Here is a 20,434-nt window from a genome sequence, read left to right on the forward strand (position 1 = left end):
GAAATATTGAAAGGAGCCAGAACTTGAATGAACTGAAACATTTCCCTTGAAGATCACATGTGATAAGTTAAACAATCAGTTACCTCCTTATGTTAACCTGTTTATTTATAAAAGGAAACTCAGGAGCAAAGTTGAAGATAGTAAAGGGAAAAATCAAAACAAATTGCATATCTTGTGTTTGCCGCCTAATCTGAGAAAATTTACACCAGCTTTCGGAAAATATTCTCCTTTTATTTAATGGACAGCTTAGCCCAAAGTTTTTTGTTTTTGTTTTTTGTCTTTTTATAGTCCAAATTTTTCAGTGCTGGGATCTGAAGTCATTCAGTTATTATCCCCATTTTACTATCATGTTTCAGAAAAAAAAGATGATTACAGTTAATGTGGTTTAAAATGGCTTCTTTTGTCCTTTTAAAGCAAAGCTGACTGCTATATACTGTTTGAGTACTTTATAGAGCACCACAGTTTTCCTCCTATGTGTTTTTTAAAATACATTTTAATTTTTCAGAAAGGAACCCTTTCTAGCATAAATCAAAATGTTATTGCTATAATGAAGCAGCATTTTAAAAGAAAATTACCAAGGTGTGAATTTTTTTTTGCCTACCTGTATAAGGCGTTTATTTCATAGACTAAGGATTTCTGCACATGTGAATATTTCTTTAGGAAAGGCATTTTCCTCAGCTGATAACTAGTGCTTTGTTTTCACCTGGAAGATTGCTTTCGAACATCTCTCTTGTAATTAAAATAATTTTTCCATTAGCTGAGAGTGGTTCTCAAAGCTTCTTGACTTTTTTTTAGTTCCATCTTATTTTGCATTTTTAAAAAGAATTAGGTCTAGCCTGATTATAACATAAAACACCAGTGTCCAACAGGAACCTAAGCTATTTCCATGTCAGCTCTGTACCAGTGAATAAGGTGAAAAAAGAAGCCCCCCAAAATGTACCTTAAATTATCCCAGTTATATATTAAGACTGATTTTAGGAACTTAATCAAAGATACATTGGCCAGGCATAAAAATATTTTAATTTTAAATCGTGAAGAATGGAAGCAAGGAACCTGAAATTTTAAATGGTGGGAGTTTTTTTGATGTCATATTATCTGCAGGAGGAGAGCTCTAAACAAGGTTGTATCTTGAAATGGTAAAATCTGTGAATAGTTCTGTTTGTGGGAGGAGGTCACAAAAAGTTTATTCCTCTGGATTTCTTCTTGACAAGTAATCAGAGTAGTTCACAGATCCCCTGGTTTCCAACCATTTCATATAGTCTTGAGAATTAATTTTTGCATCAAATTATATATACCCTTAGTTTTGATTGAATAAACTGTTTTAATAGGGCTCCATGATCAAATAGGCTAGGTAATAATAGTTGCTTCAATTAAGACATAATTTAGGATGAAATCATGTAGAATTAACAAGGTGTAGTGTGTCTGTTATAATTGTGGCAACTAGTATATCTCTGTCATAGGCAGTACAATTTCTTTTGTATATCAATAAAAAGGGAAAACCCTTATGTTTTCCTTATTCTTGTTTAATTCAAGTTTAGTTTAATTCTTGTTATTGGTTACTATAGCCATTTAATTGCTTATTCATCCACCTGGCCATCATCCATTCATTTAGTCAATAAACATTTATTGAACCTTCCATATGTCAGGAATTGGGCTTGGGTACTGGTGATTTAGAGATGAATAACTGTTTTTGAGATTTTTTTTGCAAGAAACAAAATTGCAAATAATTATTAGTATGAATAGAGTGATGTACATGTAAAAGAAGCTACTCTAATTGTTGCTGAATGTCAATGAAGATTTCAATAGAGGAGACAATATTTAAAGTGAGTCTGGAAGGATAAAAGTTTCTTCACCAGGCTGAAAATAAGAGGAAAGACATTCAGAGAAGTGAAAGCAGAAAGTACAAATGTATTGCATTTCATAAGACTTGCCAGTATTTTAGTATATCTGGAATATATAGGAGAAATAAATGGAAGTGGTGTTGGAAATGTAGACACGAAGGTCTCTCTTTCACCACGTTGATGAGTTTAGACTTCTAAGGAGAGGAGTTACAAGGCACTGAGGGAAATGAAGCTGGATGAATAACATGAGAAAATTTGTATTTTTTTTTTTTTTTTTTTTTTTGCGTTATGCGGGCCTCTCACTGTTGCGGCCTCTCCCGTTGCGGAGCACAGGCTCCGGACGCGCAGGCTCAGCGGCCATGGCCCACGGGCCCAGCCGCTCCGCAGCATGTGGGATCCTCCCAGACCGGGGCACGAACCCGTATCCCCTGCATTGGCAGGCAGACTCTCAACCACTGCGCCACCAGGGAAGCCCAAAAATTTGTATTTTTGAAAAATAAATTGGGCAGGAAATATTTGGATAGGGAGGAAAGAGATTACACAGTGACCATCAGATGGTCCCTATTTCTTCAGTGAACTAGGAGGCAATCTTATATCATTGGGTTTTTGGAGCCAGACTTGACTTCAGATCCTCAATGTGAAGGTCCCCTTAACTTCCCTCAGCCTATGATTTTTCATTTGTAAAATGGGGATAATAGCTATCTTGCAGTATTGTAAAGTTCATGTGCTCAAAATGCTTTGCTCAGATTTCTAGGCTTACAATATATATTCAATAAATGGCAGCAATTATTATTAGTTATTGACCTATAAGTACTTAGAATTACATGGTAAACAAAAATTTCCCTCAAGAAATTTATAAAAATTTAGTATGTGCAAAAACAGATGAAGAGAAATACATATTTTACAAACTATGTTTATTTTTGAAGGCTTCTTTATTGCTTTCCCTGTGTGGATGACCCAGTTGAAGATTGACAAGTGTGTTCATTAACCTTGCTCATATATTCCCAAATACTTTAAACCATTCAAAATATTTGGTGTCGGTGGCTTTATGGTCTGGTGAATATGATTAATTAATTAATTATGGGAATTTCTTCTAGGACCTCACTTAACAGGTGATTGTTTGAGTTTCTGCTTAAACTCCTTTGTGAGGGTACTTTACCCTACAGAGAAATCCATGTTTGGACAGCTCGAATTGGAATTGTAGAATATTCTTCTCGTGTATCTGACGCAGCTTCTTTTTCATTTCTACTGCGTGGGTACTAGTTCTCTCTTGAAGCCACATAGACCAAGTTTAATCAATCTTTCACTTGCTGTGCCATCAGCTGTTTGTCAAAAGCCATCATCCCTTTTTTCAAGCTTCTCATTTCCAGGCTTAGTGTATTTTCAGGTTTTCCAGGTTTTGTGGTTGTTGATTTTTTTAAAAAAAACAGGTTTGTTGAAGTATGTGTGACATAAAATAAACTGCACATATGTAAAGTATACAACTTTGATATATGCACATATCTGTGAAACCATAACTGCAATCACAATAATGGCTATGCAGTTACCCCAATAGTTTCCTTGTGTCTCTTTATATTCTCTTTGTTCCACCACCCCCTGTCCCATCACGCCCGGTCCCACCCTCCCAACCCCTGCAATTACTCCTCTGTTTCTGTCAATATAAATTAGTTTACATTTCCTGAAGTTTATATAAATGGAATCATACAGTATGCATTCTTTTTTTTTGTCTGGCTTCTTTCAGTCAGCATACTTATTTTGAGATTTATCCATATGGTTGCAGGTAACAATATTTTATTTCCTTTTATTGATGAGTATTGTCCCATTATAAGGATATACCACAGTTAGTTTATCCATTCACCTGTTGATGGACAATTGGGTTATGGCCAGTTATTGAGTATTATGATTAAAGTAATTATGACCATTGATGTTATAAGACTTTGTATGGACATAGGCTTTCTTTTTGGGGGAGGAGGGTAATACCTAGGAGTAGAATAGTTGGGTTATATGATGGGTAATATGTTTAAATATTTAAGAAACTTCCAAACTTTTCAAACTGATGGTACCTTTTTACATCCCCACCAGCATAGTATGAGAGTTCTAGTTCCTCTGCATCCTTACCAATGCTTGGTAAATCAAGCTCATTCTAATGTGTGTGTAGTGGTTTTTCCTTGTGGTATTAATTTGCATCATCCTAAGGTTAATGATTTTGAACATGTGCTCATTTATTATCTTTATATCTTCTCTGGTGTCTGTTCAGATCTTTTGTCCATTTTAAATCAGTTTATTATTGAATTTTAAGAGTTCTTTATACATTATTGATACAAGTCTTGTACTGGATATATGATTTGCAGATATTTTCTCCTAGTCAGCTTGTCTTTTCATTCCCAAACAGTGTCTTTCGAATAGTAGAAGATTTAATTTTGGTAAAGTCTTATTTATCAGTTTTACCTTTTCTGGATTATACTGTTGGCATCTTATCTAAAAAATCTTCGCCTAACTCAAAGTCTAAAATATTTTATTACATATTTTGTTATAAAAGTTTTATGGTTTTACTTTTTACACTTATCTATAATCCATTTTTATAATAAAATTTTTACTTTGGAATAGTTTTAGACTTGCAGAAAAGTTGCAAAGGTAGTAAGTACATAGAGTTCCTGTATACCACTCATCCACTTTCTCTTATTATTAACATCTTATATAACCATGGTAAATTTGTCAAAACTAGGCAGTCAATATAGGTACATTACTATTAACTAGACTTTATTTAGATTTCACCAGTTTTTTCTTCTTTTTTTGCGGTACGCGGGCCTCTTACTGTTGTGGCCTCTCCCATTGCGGAGCACAGGCTCTGGACGCGCAGGCTCAGCAGCCATGGCTCACGGGCCCAGCCGCTCCACGGCATTTGGGATCTTCCCAGACCGGGGCACGAACCTGTGTCCCCTGCATCGGCAGGTGGACTCTCAACCACTGCGCCACCAGGGAAGCCCTCACCAGTTTTTTTTAAACTGTTTTCTGTTCCAGAATTCAGTCCAGAATTTCTTATTGTGTTTAGGGCTCATGCCCCCTCAGTCTTCTCTGATCCTTGACAGTTTCTTAGTCTTTCCTTGTTTTTAATGACCATGACCATCTTGAGCAGTGCAGGTCAGATATTTTGTAGAATGTCCCTCAATTTGGGGTTGTCTGATGTTTCTCTTGATTAGATTGGGATGATTTTGGGGAGAAGTGGGCATGGATGGACACATGCTATCAACATGCTTTATCACCGGTGCTGCTTAACCATGATTACCCAGCCAAAATGATATTTGCCAGGTTTCTCCACTGTAAAGTTAATCTTTTTGTTTTTTCTTACCCTTTCCATGCTAAAGCATGGAAGCAAGTCACTTCCACTTTATTGGAAGCAAGTCACCAAGTATAGCCCATGCTCCAGGGAGGTGGGGGGAGGAATTATGCTTTACTTCCTGGAGATGAGTATCTACATAAATTATTTGGAATCCTTTTGTAAGATCAGTACTATAAATGGTATTTATTATTTGTCTCTTCTCCTCCACTTACTTATTTCTTCAATAATTTATTATACCAGTATGGATTTATGTATATTAGTTTTATACTTTAAGTTATAATCAAGTACTATGTTTTTATTTTGCCACTCAACTTATTCCACTTCTGGCCATTCCAGCTCCTGTAGGTTGACTCCTGTGTCCCTTGGACTTACTCTTTTCCTTTTTTTTTCTCTTCTCAGCACTTTGTTTCCTGACACTACAAGATGCCTAAGGTCATCGTATATTTTCAGTGCTCCAGCCTTAGAATCAGCCATTTCTCAAAGGAGCCCTAGATACTTTTCTGGGGTATGTTATTTAGGAACCAAGATGCGGGCACTGGATATGCTGGTTTCTGCTACTGGGGTGTCACTATGTCTAGGTTCTCTCAGCAAGCAGAGCCAGGAAATATATGTATGTATGCTAACTGATGGATATTCACATCTATAATTATTTCTGCATCTATCCATTTTTATCTATATTAAGCTAAATGTGAATTCATACTGATGTTGCTCTTTTCCATTACCACATAATGTTTATCCATAATGTCTCTCTCCAGCAGTGAGAAATGTGGTTCTCACCATCCATTTAGTACTTATTTGTTCAACCCCAGTATACATGTAAAGCAGTTTCAGAGTTGTTAACCTGTACCCTGCAATCCATTTTGAGTTAGTTTTTCTATATGTTGTGAGATGGATGAGGGTTCACTTTTTAAAAATATGAATATCCAACTGTTTCAGCAATATTTGTTTAAAAGGCTGTCCTTTCTCCACTGAAAAGCCTTTGCATCTTTGTTGAAAACTGGTTGTCTATTTAGGTATGGGTCAATTTTGGAACTGTATACCATTTGTTGGTGTGTATGTCTATTTTTACTCCAATAACTTATTGTCTGATTATTGTAGATTCACAGTAAAGTTTGAAATCAGGTAATTTTGTTAGCCCTCTTTTCTTCTTTTTCAAAGTTGTTTGGCTATTCTATGTCATTTGCTTTTTAAAATGAATTTTAGAATCGCTTTGTCAATTTCTACCAAAAAAAAGCCTATTGGGATTTGGATTCGAATTGTATAGAATCTTTAAACAATTTGGGAAGAACTTAACAATATTGAGTCATATAACCCGTGACTAAATAATACCTCTCCATTTATTTATATCTTTAACTTCTTTCAGAAATGTTTTGTAGCTGTCAGTATACAGGTCTTACACATCTTTTGTCAGATTTATTCCTAAGTGTTTCATATGTATTGATGCTATTGCAAATGGTATTGCTTTTTAATTGTAGCTTCCAATGTTTGGTTATTAGTAAATAGACATATGATTGATTTTTTAAATATTGTCACTTAACTTATTCCAGCTCTGGCCTTTGGGAGCTCTTCTAGGTTGGGTCTTGTGTCCCTTGGACTTACTTCCATCTTTTTTGTGTGTCTTTTTTTCCTTTTCTCAGCACTTTCTTGTTTTTTGACACTACAAGATGCCTAAGGCTCATCTTATATTTTCCGTGCCCAAGCCTTAGAATCAGCAATTTCTCAAAGGAGCCCTGGTGTCTTGAAACTGTTTAAAACTTAATAGTTCTTGTAGCTATTTTATAGATTCTGTCTGAGTTTCTACGTAGAAGATCATGTTGTTTGTGAATAAAGAAAGTTTTACATCTTCCTTTCTCAATACTTTTCATTTCTTTTTCTTGCCCAATTGCACTGGCTAGAACCTCCAGCACAACATAGAACAGAGTGATAGGAGCAACCATTTCTATCTTGTTCCTGATCATAGAGGAGAAGCAGTCAGTCTTTCACCATTAAGTACGATGTTAACTATAGGTTTGTCATAGATGCACTTTATCAGGCTAAATAAATGTTCTTTTGTTGTCTCCTCTGCAGAGGGTTTTATCAGAAATGGACGTCGAATTTTGTCAAATACGTTTTTGGTACCTTTTTTTTTCTATTTTTTATTTATTTTTAAAATATCTTTATTGGAGTATAATTGCTTTAAATGTTGTGCTAGTTTCTGCTGTAAAACAAAGTGAATCAGCTATATGTATACATATATCCCCATATCCCCTGCCTCTTGAGCCTCACTATCCCACCCCTCTAGGTCGTCACAAAGCATTGAGCTGATCTCCCTGTGCTATGCAGCAGCTTCTCACTAGCCGTCCATTTTACATTTGGTAGTGTGTATATGTCAGTGCTACTCTCTCAGTTCGTCCCAGCTTCCCCTTACCCACCGTGTCCTCAAGTCCATTCTCTACGTCTGTGTCTTTATTCCTGCCTTGCCACTAGGTTCATCACTACCATTTTTTTCAGATTCCATATATATGCGTTAGCATCCCATATGTGTTTTTCTCGTTCTGACTTACTTCACTCTGTATAACAGACTCTAGGTCCATCCACCTCACTACAAATAACTCAATTTCATTTCCTTTTATGGCTGAGTAATATTCCATTGTATATATGTGCCACATCTTCTCTATCCATTCATCTGTTGATGGACATTTAGGTTGCTTCCACGTCCTGGCTATTGTAAATAATGCTGCAGTGAACATTGTGGTACATGTATCTTTTCTTTTTTTTTTTTTTTTTTTTAAAGAAGATGTTGGGGGTAGGAGTTTATTTATTTATTTATTTATTTTTGCTGTGCTGGGTCTTCGTTTCTGTGCGAGGGCTTTCTCTAGTTGTGGCAAGAGGGGCCACTCTTCATCGCGGTGTGCGGGCCTCTCACTATCACGGCCTCTCTTGTTGCGGAGCGCAGACTCCAGACACGCAGGCTCAGTAGTTGTGGCTCACGGGCCTAGTTGCTCCGCAGCATATGGGATCCTCCCAGACCAGGGCTCAAACCCGTGTCCCCTGCATTAGCAGGCAGATTCTCAACCACTGCGCCACCAGGGAAGCCCCACATGTATCTTTTTGAATTATGATTTTCTCAGGGTATATACCCAGTAGTGGGATTGCTGGGTCATATGGTAGTTCTACTTTTAGTTTTTTAAAGAACCTCCATACTGTTCTCCATAGTGGCTGTATCAATGTACATTCCCACCAACATTGCAGGAAGGTTCCCTTTTCTCCACACCGTCTCCAGCATTTATTGTTTGTAGATTTTTTATCATGGCCATTCTGAGTGGTGTGAGGTGATACCTCATTGCAGTTTTGATTTGCATTTCTCTAATGATTAGTGACGTTGAGTATCTTTTCATATGTTTGTTGGCAATTTGTATGTCTACTTTGGAAGAATGTCTGTCTAGGTCTTCCGCCCATTTTTGGATTCGGTTTATTTTTTTGATATTGCACTGCATGAGTTGCTTGTGTATTTTGGAGATTAATCCTTTGTCAGTTGCTTCGTTTGCAAGTATTTTCTCCCATTCTGAGGGTTGTCTTTTCATCTTGTTTATGGTTTCCTTTGCTGTGCAAAAGATTTTTTTTTTTTTTTTTTTTTTGCGGTACATTGGCCTCTGACTGTTGTGGCCTCTCCCGTTGTGGAGCACAGGCTCCGGACGCGCAGGCTCAGCAGCCATGGCTCACGGGCCTGGCTGCTCCGCGGCATGTGGGATCTTCCCGGACCGGGGCACGAACCCGTGTCCCCTGCATCGGCAGGTGGACTCTCAACCACTGCGCCACCAGGGAAGCCCTGTGCAAAAGATTTTAAGTTTCATTAGGTCCCATTTGTTTATTTTTGTTTTTATTTCCATTGCTCTAGGATAATCTCAATAGACGCAGTAAAAGCTTTTGACAAAATTCAACACCCATTTATGATAAAAACTCTCCAGAAAGTGGGCATAGAGGGAACCTACCTCAACATAGTAAAAGCCATATTGACAAACCCACAGCCAACATCATTCTCAATGGTGAAAAACTGAAAGCATTTCCTCTAAGATCAGGAACAAGAAAAGGGTGCCCAGTCTCACCACTGTTATTCAGCATAGTTTGGGAAGTTTTAGCCATGGCAATCAGAGAAGAAAAAGAAATAAAAAGAATCCAAATTGGAGAAGAAATAAAACTGTCACTGTTTGCAGATGACATGATACTCTACATAGATAATCCTAAAGATGCCACCAGAAAACTATTAGAGCTAATCAATGAATTTAGTAATGTAGCAGGATACAAAATTAATGCGCAGAAATCTGTTGCATTCCTATATATTAACAACAAAAAATCAAAGAGAAATCAAGGAAACACTCGCACTTACCATTGCAACAAAAAGAATAAAATACCTAGGCATAAACCTACCTAAGGAGGGAAAAGACCTGTATGCAGAAAACTATAAGACAGTGATGAAAGAAATTAAAGATGATACAAACAGATGGAGAGATATACCATGTTCTTGGATTGGAAAAATCAACATTGTGAAAATGACTATACTACCCAAATCAATCTACAGATTCATTGCAATCCCTATCAAACTACCAAAGGCATTTTTCACAGAACTAGAACAAAAAATTTTACAATATGTATGGAAACACAAAAGACCCCGAATGGCCAAAGCAATCTTGAGAAAGAAAAACGGAGCTGGAGGAATCAGGCTCCCTGACTTCAAACTATACTACAAAGCTACAGTAATCAAGGCAGTATGGTACTGGTACAAAAACAGAAGTATAGATCAATGGAACAGGATAGAAAGGCCAGAGATAAACCCACACATATATGGTCACCTTATCTTTGATAACGGAGGCAAGAATATACAATGGAGAAAAGACAGCCTCTTCAATAAGTGGTGCTGGGAAAACTGGACAGCTACATCACTTCCTAACACCATACACAAAAATAAACTCAAAATGGATCAAAGACCTAAATATAAAGCCAGACACTATAAAACTCTAGAGGGAAACATAGGCAGAACACTCTATGATGTAAATCACAGCAAGATCCTTTTTGGTACCTATTTAGATGATCCTAAGGTTTTCTTTTTTTAGTTTCTTGACATGGTGAATTACATTTAATTCACCATCCCTGAAACCCTGAACTACCTTTGAAACCAATGACTGACTCCACTTGGTCTTGATATATTATCTTTTATGGATATTGTTAGATTCAGCTTTTTAGAATTTTTATTTATGTTTATGGGGAATATTGGTCTCTAGTTTCCTTTAAAAAATATCTATGTCTGGTTTTGGTATCAGAGTAATGCTGGTCTCAGAGTATAGATTGGAAAGTATTCTTTCCTCTTTAATTTTTGGGAAAATTGTTAGGTTTATTCTTCAGTGAAGCCATCTGGGCCTGCAATTTTTCTTGTGGGAATGTTTTTAACTATAAATTCAATTTCTGTAGTAGATAGAGGTTTACTCACATTATCTATTTCTTCTTGAGTGAGCTTTGGTAATTTGTGTCTTTCAAGGAATTGATTATTTTTTCTAAGTTGTCAAGGTTATTGGTATAAAGTTGTTATAATATTCTCATATGATCTGTAGATAAGTGGTGTCACTTCTCTCATTCCTGACATCTTTAATTTCTGATCAGACATGTCTATCTAGACATCTATCAATTTATTGACTATTTTAAAGAATAAGCTTTCTATTTCATTTACTTTTCCTGTTTTACTGTTTTCTACCTCATTGAATTCTGCTATGATCTTTATTATTTACTCTCTTCTGCTTACTTTGGGTTTTATATGCCCTACTTTTTCCTGGTCTTAGGGTAGAAGCTGAAGTCATTGAGTTGAAACCTTTCCTTTTTTCTAATATAGATGTTGTGTACTACAGATCTCCCTCTAAAAACTGCTTTAGCAGCATCCCATAAAGTTTAATATGGTGTGTTTTCATTTTTATTCAGTTGAAAATACTTTCCAACTCCACTTTTTGTTTCTTCTTTGACTCTTTGGTTATTTAGAAATGTCTTATTTAATTCTAAAATATTTGGGAGCTTTCCAGAGATCTTTCTGTTATTGTTTTCTAATTTAGTTCATTTGTGAGCAGAGAATATACTTTGTATGACTTGAATTCTTTTAAATTTGAGACTTGTTTTATGGCCAGAATATTCTATATCTTGGTTTCTATCAGTTTTTGTTTCATGTTTTTTAAAGCTCTTTATTAGGTACCTAAGCATTTAGGATTATTATGTTCTCTTGATGAATTGACCACTTTATTATGAAATTATCCTCTGTATCCTGGTAATAGTTCTTTTCTGAAGTCAACTTTTTCTGATATTGGTATAGCCACTCTAGGTTTCTTTTGACTAGTGTTAGTATGGTGTGTCTTTTTCTATCCTTTTGCTTTTACCCTGTTTGTGTCTATATTTAAGGTACATTTTTCAAAGACAACATATTGTTGGGTCTTGCTTTTTTAGGAGTGTGATAATATGTGTCTTTTAACTGGAGTGTTTAGATCATTTACATTTACTATGGTTGTTGATATGGTTCATTGTAAGTGTGTCATCTTACTGTTTGTTCTCTGTTTGTCCCATCTGTTCTTTGTTCCCTGTTTCTCTTTTTCTACCTTCTTTTGTTTATTTGTATACTGTTTCTCCGATGGTTTCTAGACCCTTTAAGCATCCTGGTTGTCATTGTGTGTTACCTTCAATTTTTTAATAGGTAAATGTAGATTTATTATGTCAAGGTCTCCAAGCCTGAATGTTTAATGTTTTCTAAATGTTTTTGACTAGGAATTTAAGGGTTTTTTTCTTAATCCTAAAAAAAAAATTGCTTACTAATTTTACATTTGCCGTAATACTTAGATGTTAACGTACATCAGTGTTTTACTTGGTGTTGAATGACCTTTTTTAGAATCAACTATTGGCTTCTGTGTTCTTTCCATTCCTTGATGTAAGACTTTTTATAAGGAGGTGACATACTTGGAGCCTGAGGGTGCTTACTCGTGAGGACCAGATGAAGTGGATCTTAGAGAAGCCAGCTTGTATTCCTAGGCTTATCAGTGTTCATCTGTCTTGATTCAGGATCTTTTCTTCCATTTTATTTAGAAAGAGGAGAAAAAGATACGAGAGAGAAATTATTAGTTATTTTCTATATCAGTCTACTCCTTTTTTCCCAAATAAAAGGACTGATGGAATGTACTTTTCAAAAAAAATGAGAAACATATTCCTATTTAATTTCAAAGAAGCACATCCATTATGTCATCCAACATAGAGAATGCATTTCATGTCTTGTAATTTCAGTAGAGAAGAGAATGGCATGATGAAGAGAGAAGGGAGAGATGTGCTTAGGTTTGAGTAGTGATATGGTTATTTTATCAGATTTGGAAGTAGGCAGATCAGCACCTGTCTGTCTTGGATCCTAGGAAGTGACAAAGTATGAGCTCTATATGTAGGTTCCCAAGAGGCCTGTGTTTGAAATAGGCCATTCACTCTGGCCTGGAACTGAGAAAAAAGAATTTCTCCAGATTCCTCCTTTCCTGAAGTTGCCTTATCCCTAGAGGTTTTCCTTGAAGTAGCTTTGTCACTAGAGGATTTTTGTTGAAGTAGCTCTAGTTTCTAGAAGATATATAAATCAGGATATATTTGTTCATTTTGTATTTCAAGTCTAGCTCTTAAAATTTCAAAGAAGCAGAATGTGGTACATCCCTATTAAATGCAGGTGCTTTCTGCCCTGTTTACTTCAGACAGTTGAGTGTCTATAGTGGTTAGAACTGATGATTTGTAAGCCAATGAATGGATGCCAAAAACTAAATGTCTCTCGAGTACAGTGGAGCCTATAGTCTAGTCTCCATGAATATTAGGGCAGTGTGCCAACTACAGCTGGCTTAATTCTGCAAGCAGGAGCCCTTTGCAGAAGGACTCATGGTAATTAACCAATTCAAAGTGCAATATTTTCCTTTCATTAATTTGGCAGAAAGCAACTAAATATCTACAGCAAGAATGTTTTTGACATTTTCATTTGCTGCTTGGAAAATAATGGATACTTTGAATTGTGCTATAAAAGAAAACTGCTAGGATTTTATCATTTTCATTTTAACTTCTAAATGTGGATTACTCAATTAGGAACTTTTTTTTTTAATTAAGTAGGAATAGTAGGCTGCAGGGGTGACCAGAATTGACTCATGTTTTGAGGTGATTGGCTTGTTGGAGATTCCTAGGGAGTTTATTGGCTTGGACCCATTACTTTTTTTTTTTTTTTTTGAGGTATTTGGGCCTCTCCCATTGCGGAGCACAGGCTCCGGATGCGCAGGCTCAGCGGCCATGGCTCCCAGGCCCAGCCGCTCCGCGGCATGTGGGATCTTCCCGGGCTGGGGCACCAACCCGTGTCCCCTGCATCGGCAGGCAGACTCTCAACCACTGTGCCACCAGGGAAGCCCCGGACCCATTACTTTTTACATCTCCTTTCTTATATGTCTGAGTAATAGAATTCCCGTTGGGTGTAATAATTTCCTATCCTTTCTCTCTTCTCAAGTTTCTTTCTTTTTTTTTTTTCCTCAGGTTTATTTCTACTTCAGATATGACTTAGAACTTCTCTTTGTTCTGTTTCTTTTGGATTAAAGAAATATTTGTTATCTCAATCAGCTTATTCCAATAATTGTTCATTTTTTACTTTAAAAGAATGTAGTTAGGACCAGCCACCTGGAATGAAGTATTTTGAATAATTTTGGAACTAAGGGTCCAGTGATAGCATATTTTTCCCTGGAGGAATTATTGAAATATTTACTTGTTTTAGGATATGTTAATCTTCTTAATATTAATCTGTTATCTTTTGAGAGCATTTATCTTTTCACTAAAAATAAAATCTGTTTAATAATGTTACTCATACCTTTGATTACTGGGGTCTGGTTATTGAAAACTTTATTTTAGTTATTTATTATTTTTATTTATTTGGTTTATTCCTCAATTTAACATTTTCTCCTTGTGCAATTTTGACACATATTGGATATTGGCATAACTCTTGAAATCCCAAAGAATAGCCTGGTCTCACAGGGAACTGGACCTCCTCATCAGTAAAGCCATTAGGAACCTAGCTACTAGTAATATTCTCCTCACCTTTTATGTTTGCTTTTATCTACATGTCTCATCATTCTTCACAGTCTATAAATTGACTTTCACATGACCAAATATATTGTCACTTTTATGTTTTATTACCACAGTGTTCAATATACAATGAAAATTATTAGACATGCAAAAAACAAACAATAAATAACCCAGGAAAATTTTATTCCCTAGTGAAGAAAAAGATAAATAAAACAGACCTTGAGATGGCCTAGATGTTGACAAAGACTTAAGTATGCACACCCATATCAAGACTTAAAAAAACAAAAAGCAGTTACTGTGGTCTTAATGAGTGAATAGATAGGATATCTTGGCAAAGAAATGAAAACTATAAAAAGGAGCTAAATAGAAATTCTAGAACTGGAAAGAACAATGACTGTAATTAAAATTTTATTGGTTGAGCTTAACAGCATATTGGAGATAGTAGAAAAATCAGTGAACTTGAAGCATATCAATAAAATTTATTCAATATGAAGAACCTAGAAAGAAAAGATTGAAGAAAGATGAACAGAGACTCAGGGACTTAAGGGACAACACCTAATGATTTAGCATATGTGTAATTGGAGTCACAAAAGAAGAGTATGAGAATGGGGCATAAAAATTATTTCAGAAATAATGGTTGAAAGTTTTCTGTATTTAAAAAAACATCAATTTACACATCTAGGAAGCTAGGCACATTATAGTTAAACTGCTGAAATATCCAGTAGTCAATATGGTGGTGATAAGGAGACTGTCAAGTGGCTTTAAGTATTCCACCATCATTTTGGAAGGAGCAGTTAACTTTATCCCACATGGGGAAGGATATGGTGCAGGAAGGTAAGGCTGTTTTATATATTTTAAAATATGGAATCATAAGGTCTTTCTACATGCCCAGATCCATTTTAAAATACAGGATTTTGCTTTTCATATTATAAAAATAATGCATGCTCATTAGAGGAAATATATGATAATATAGAAATAGAATATAATCTGCCTGTGATCAAATGGCTTTTGGCCCTTTTATTCTACCATGTTTCCTTTTCTTTCTTTTCTTTATTTTTGCCAAGCAGTAGGAAACCATTTTTAAAAATACAGAAGTTTCTTATTTAAGACATATTGCTTTTTAAAATAGTCCTAAAGTCTGATCTCTAGCTAAAGTTTTAACATTAAATTAAGTTGGGACTGATATTCTTTCTGTGAGAAAAGCTCAGGTTGAATTCAGTCCTCTCTCCTCTCTCTCTCTCAGTTTCTCTCTCTGCCCCACTGTCTCTCTCTCTCTCTTTTAGAGATTAACTGATTGTGGATGAGAAATTATTCACAGAATTGTAGACCATGAAAATCATAATTTCTGTATTAGGAAGCCTGAATACATTTTTTTTTCAATTAATAAGACAGTCAACTATGTGACTGAACTTTATATTTATCTTTTCTCCTCCCACATCTTGGGGAAGATATTGGCCGCTAAAAACTGTCTATAGACACCTATGAATATTTTTTTTTTCTCAATCAAGTGATATGTGGACAAAATGAAATTGATTTTTTACCTGAATGTCACCAAAGACAGCTTCCTGTTTCTTGTTTATTTAGATTTTTTTTATCAGAGGATCATAGATCGGAATCTGCAATGGTTCTCAAAATTCCAAAGTGGTGAGACCATTTAAGTCTTTTCTTACCAGTATTTAATTATTTTTTCCAGTATAGTTCTTAACAAATATTTTAAACGATGAGTCACATTAATACTGGGGTTCTTTGCTTTTAACAGCAGCTTTCTTTTTAGCAATTTTACCATCTGGTAGCTTTGTACTCTTGTTATTAAAAGTTCTATATCTGTATCCTCAGGGCTATGATTTATTTGGAACCTGGAACAGGGTTCGAGAGGAATAGTGAGAAACTTTGTGGAGCAGAGGCTACCTTCATGTTGTCCACATTTCCCTCATCCATTTGGAGCTGAATTCCAGAAGGTGATGGCTCTTTGACCCAACTTCTAGTTGATTGTGGCAGATTGAGAATAGAGATGGCACCATCTTGTTTTCACCCCACCAATTCAAGAAATGTAGCCTAGACCCCTTAAGTCTGAGGCTCATGTGGAGGAGGAAGTTAAAATGAATCTAAAAACATTTACAAGTTTCAAAATACGTGCTAATACGAAATATCCACATAGGACAAATAAAAGCTGCTCAACAAATGGGGACTTAGATTATGTTTGTATTTAACACCAGAATTACTTTAGTAATGAATTTGGCTGTAAACTACAAAACCAGTTTTAAAGTCTTATAGATACCTTGTGCATTCTAGTCTTTTCCTTTGCATGAAGTTCCTGCCTTCTCAGTTTTTGTTGCAAGTAATAAAAACTATATTTTCTTTCTTTTTTTTTTTTTTGCGGTACGCGGGCCTCTCACTGTTGTGGCCTCTCCCGTTGCGGAGCACAGGCTCCGGACACGCAGGCTCAGCGGCCATGGCTCACGGGCCCAGCCGCTCCGCGGCATGTGGGATCTTCCTGGACCAGGGCACGAACCCGTGTCCCCTGCATCGGCAGGCAGACTCTCAACCACTGTGCCACCAGGGAAGCCCAAAACGATATTTAAAAAAAAAAAAAAAAAAAGACAATGAATATTGGCCACAAATGAAATACATTAGCTAATGTAACTCAAAAATCCAAAGATGGGGCTACTTTGGGAATGATCTGGTGGGTCCATGACTTCCTTTCTTTTTTTTTTTTTTTTTTTTTTTTTTTTTTTTTTTGCGGTACGCGGGCCTCTCACTGCTGTGGCCTCTCCCGCTGCAGAGCACAGGCTCCGGACGCGCAGGCCCAGCGGCCATGGCTCACGGGCCCAGCGGCTCCTCGGCATATGGGATCCTCCCAGACCGGGGCATGAACCCGCATCCCCTGCAACGGCAGGCGGACTCTCAACCACTGCGCCACCAGGGAGGCCCCATGACTTCCTTTCTTTATTCTGGCTTCCTGGTGTTGGCTTCATTCTGATATTGCTGTCTTGGTTCTGATTTGGCTCCTAAGGCTTATTGCTCCCATATTTACCTCCCCTCGAAAAAAGAGTATTTGTCTCAGTATTGCCAACAAAAGTCCTGATATTTATTCTGATTCAGCCTGTGTAGGTCATATTTCACCTCAGAACTAATCACGGTGGCCATGATAGTTGAAAGTTGTAATTGTTGAATTGTGCTGGACTGTGTGTTCCATCCCTGAAGTAAAGGGTTGAATTAACTTCTTTGGAACCCTTGGATTCCCAAATTAAAGTTCTGTCTTCTGAGAAAAGGAAAGAGGAGAGTAAATGTGAAGGGAGGTGATTAATGTTTACCACATATGCCATCATACTTTACATCTGCCTCACATTTAAGATGTATTTTAAACCTTTCTCTTATTTCTAACGTTAGGGAGCTTTTTTTCACCCTGAAAAGCAGGAAAAACACAATTTTCCTGGTCAATTATTTTCCATTTATAGGACAGCTTGTTATCTTTTTCTGTGTCAACAGTTTTTGGATCATTAGGTAATTCTTGAAATTTCATCAGAAAGTGAATCATTCTAAAGTGTATTTTATTTTCCCATACCATGGAATTTACCATTAGGTAAATTAGGTAAATTATAAATTATAAATTACCATTAGGTAAATTATACCAACCAGGAACTCTGCATTGAGTATGTTAGTGATGAACAGCAATATATTTTAAAAAGCAGGGGCTTCCCTGGTGGCGCAGTGGTTGAGAGTCCGCCTGCTGATGCAGGGGACGCGGGTTCGTGTCCTGGTCTGGGAGGATCCCACATGCCGCGGAGCGGCTGGGCCCGTGAGCCATGGCCGCTGAGCCTGCGCGTCCGGAGCCTGTGCTCCGCAACGGGAGAGGCCACAACAGTGAGAGGCCCCCGTAACGCAAAAAAAAAAAAAAAAAAAAAGCAAAGCACAATTAAAAAAAATTATTAAATACCAAAATATGAAAGGCATGGTACTAGTAGCAAGTATAAAGTTCAGTAATTTGAAATCATAAAACTCAGTTCAAGTTTTATAAAAGGGGTAAAATATATTCTAAAAAAAGACTCTTAGAGGGCATCTAATCTGTCACACTAATTCCCTTTCCAGTAAGCCTGACAGGAAGAGTTTAGCAATGATAATTCAATAACTACTTTCTTAGAAGCTTCACATTCCATTGTATCTGGAATATAGTGAATATTCAACAAATGTGATTTGATTTTTAATTTGAGCTCCAATTAAAGTAATTATTGTCTTCTGTATATTGAGGGCAAAATCCCAGTGTTTATAACTTTCACCCAGTAGGTGTCTGATTCTTCCCCTTAGAGAGTAGTGCTTCATACATATGAGGGCAACTATAGGTCCCTATTTCATCTTGTCACCAGAAAAAACATTCATTCATTTCTCATATATGATAACATTGCCAACACACTCACCATTCAACTTACCTTCCTCTTAAATTTCTTTCATTTTTAGTTTGCTTTAAGATGTTCACAAAAGTAGACACCATACCCTTGATATGATCTGAACAGTACAGTTCATATAGTGGGGATATTTATTTCCTTGTTCTAAATATGTTACTTCCAAAATGTTGTTTTTAAATCGCCTTAGTTGAAGTACATGTATTATAAAATGCACAATATATACATTAAAATATACTCTTATTGCTCAATTGAGTTTTAAAAATTTTATATCCATGTAACCACCACCACCACAATTGATATAGAACATTTCTATACCCCTCAAAGCTTCCTGTGCCCACACCTGACTCTCAGCCCCAGGCAAACACTGATCTGCTTTCTAGAATTCCACATAAGAAATGGAATCGTACAACGTGCACTTGTTTGTGTCTGGCTTATTTTGCTCAGCATAATGTTGCGATTCATCCATATTGTCATATTCATCCATATTGTCTTTTATTGCTGATTAGTATTCCATTTAATGACAATATCACGACAGGTCCATTCACCTATTGATGGGCATTTGATTGTCTTCAGTTCTTGACTATAATGAACAAAGTTGCTATGAACATTTGTGTACAAATCTTTGTTCAGACAAATGTTTTCATTTTTCTTGGATAAATACCTGTGAGTGGAATTGCTGGGTCATATGGTTAGTGTATGTTTAACTTTAGAAGAAACTTCCAAAGTACTTTGTGAAGTGATTGTATGTACCATTTTACATGCCCAATGTCAGTGTGATAATAGCTCCAGTTCATACACATCCACTCATTGTTTTAAAGGTGAGTAGAATTCTTAGCATATGTTTGGGTAGTTTTAAATTGATGTTAGGAGAGCAGTCTGTAGTCATCCAGAGTCTCCATTTAGTCTGACTAGTCTGTAGTATAGTCCTAAAATTAGGAAGTAACTTGTTTTCATCTTTTATCCTCTCAGGATTGCCAGTTTTCTTTCAGATCTTTAGCTTTCTGACAAAAAGTACTATTTTTGTAGAGCTTCTTTTTCTGTATGTTTGTTTTTTTAAATATAGCTCCATTGTGACAGTCCAGTCAGGCATTATACTGAAATCATATTTCTGAAATACATTTCTCCTTTTGAAGTTATTCATGTTTATAAAACCCCTTGCTTCTCAATGTGTCTTATATGTAGCAGATCTTTACACATAGCAGGTGCTCAGTCAATGTGTCCTTGTTTCTTGAATACCATGTTTTCACTCCATAATATGTATTATTTGCCTCCTAAGCAAGTAGCTAAATTGGGCAGAACTGTAAATAAATCTGACTTTTTATGGAACCTTCTTAACTAGAATAATGAGTGATTCAACTTGTTGAATTTGATCTGTAAATCAATTAGAAGATCTTTTATTCCCCATAGCATCCAAGGGTAGAGAAGAGGTGCTTCTGATAAAGCAGTGGTTAGTGGGTTTCTCCTTTGCTGTCTAACAATTCAAAATTCATTTATATTGTAAACTCTAAATCCTGTAAGCTGGGACACAACCACTCCATACCAGGGCAGAAGAATTACAGTGTTTTTGCCTTTGACTTTAGGTCATTCCTTTTTTAAAATACACATACACACACATGCACCACCATCACCATTAACAACACAGAAAACCCAAATTTGCTTCAGAATCAGTTTGGTAATGTAGGGAAAAGTTTATAAGGCTGAAACAAGACCAGCTTTCCTCTCACATGAAAGGTACATATGTCAGGATGGTTTAGCTAAAGACCTTT

At 36.3% G+C, this 20,434-nt stretch overlaps 1 protein-coding gene across 2 annotated transcripts in view; it reads left to right on the forward strand.

The window, feature by feature from the left end:
- RFX3 (regulatory factor X3) overlaps nt 1–20,434 on the forward strand; it is a gene marked incomplete at both ends in the record, with an annotated part of 249,349 nt that overhangs the window by 42,861 nt on the left and 186,054 nt on the right. The window lies entirely within an intron of this gene.

Source organism: Hyperoodon ampullatus, assembly GCF_949752795.1.
Source record: "Hyperoodon ampullatus genome assembly, chromosome: 6".
Taxonomy (NCBI): Eukaryota; Metazoa; Chordata; class Mammalia; order Artiodactyla; family Ziphiidae; genus Hyperoodon; species Hyperoodon ampullatus.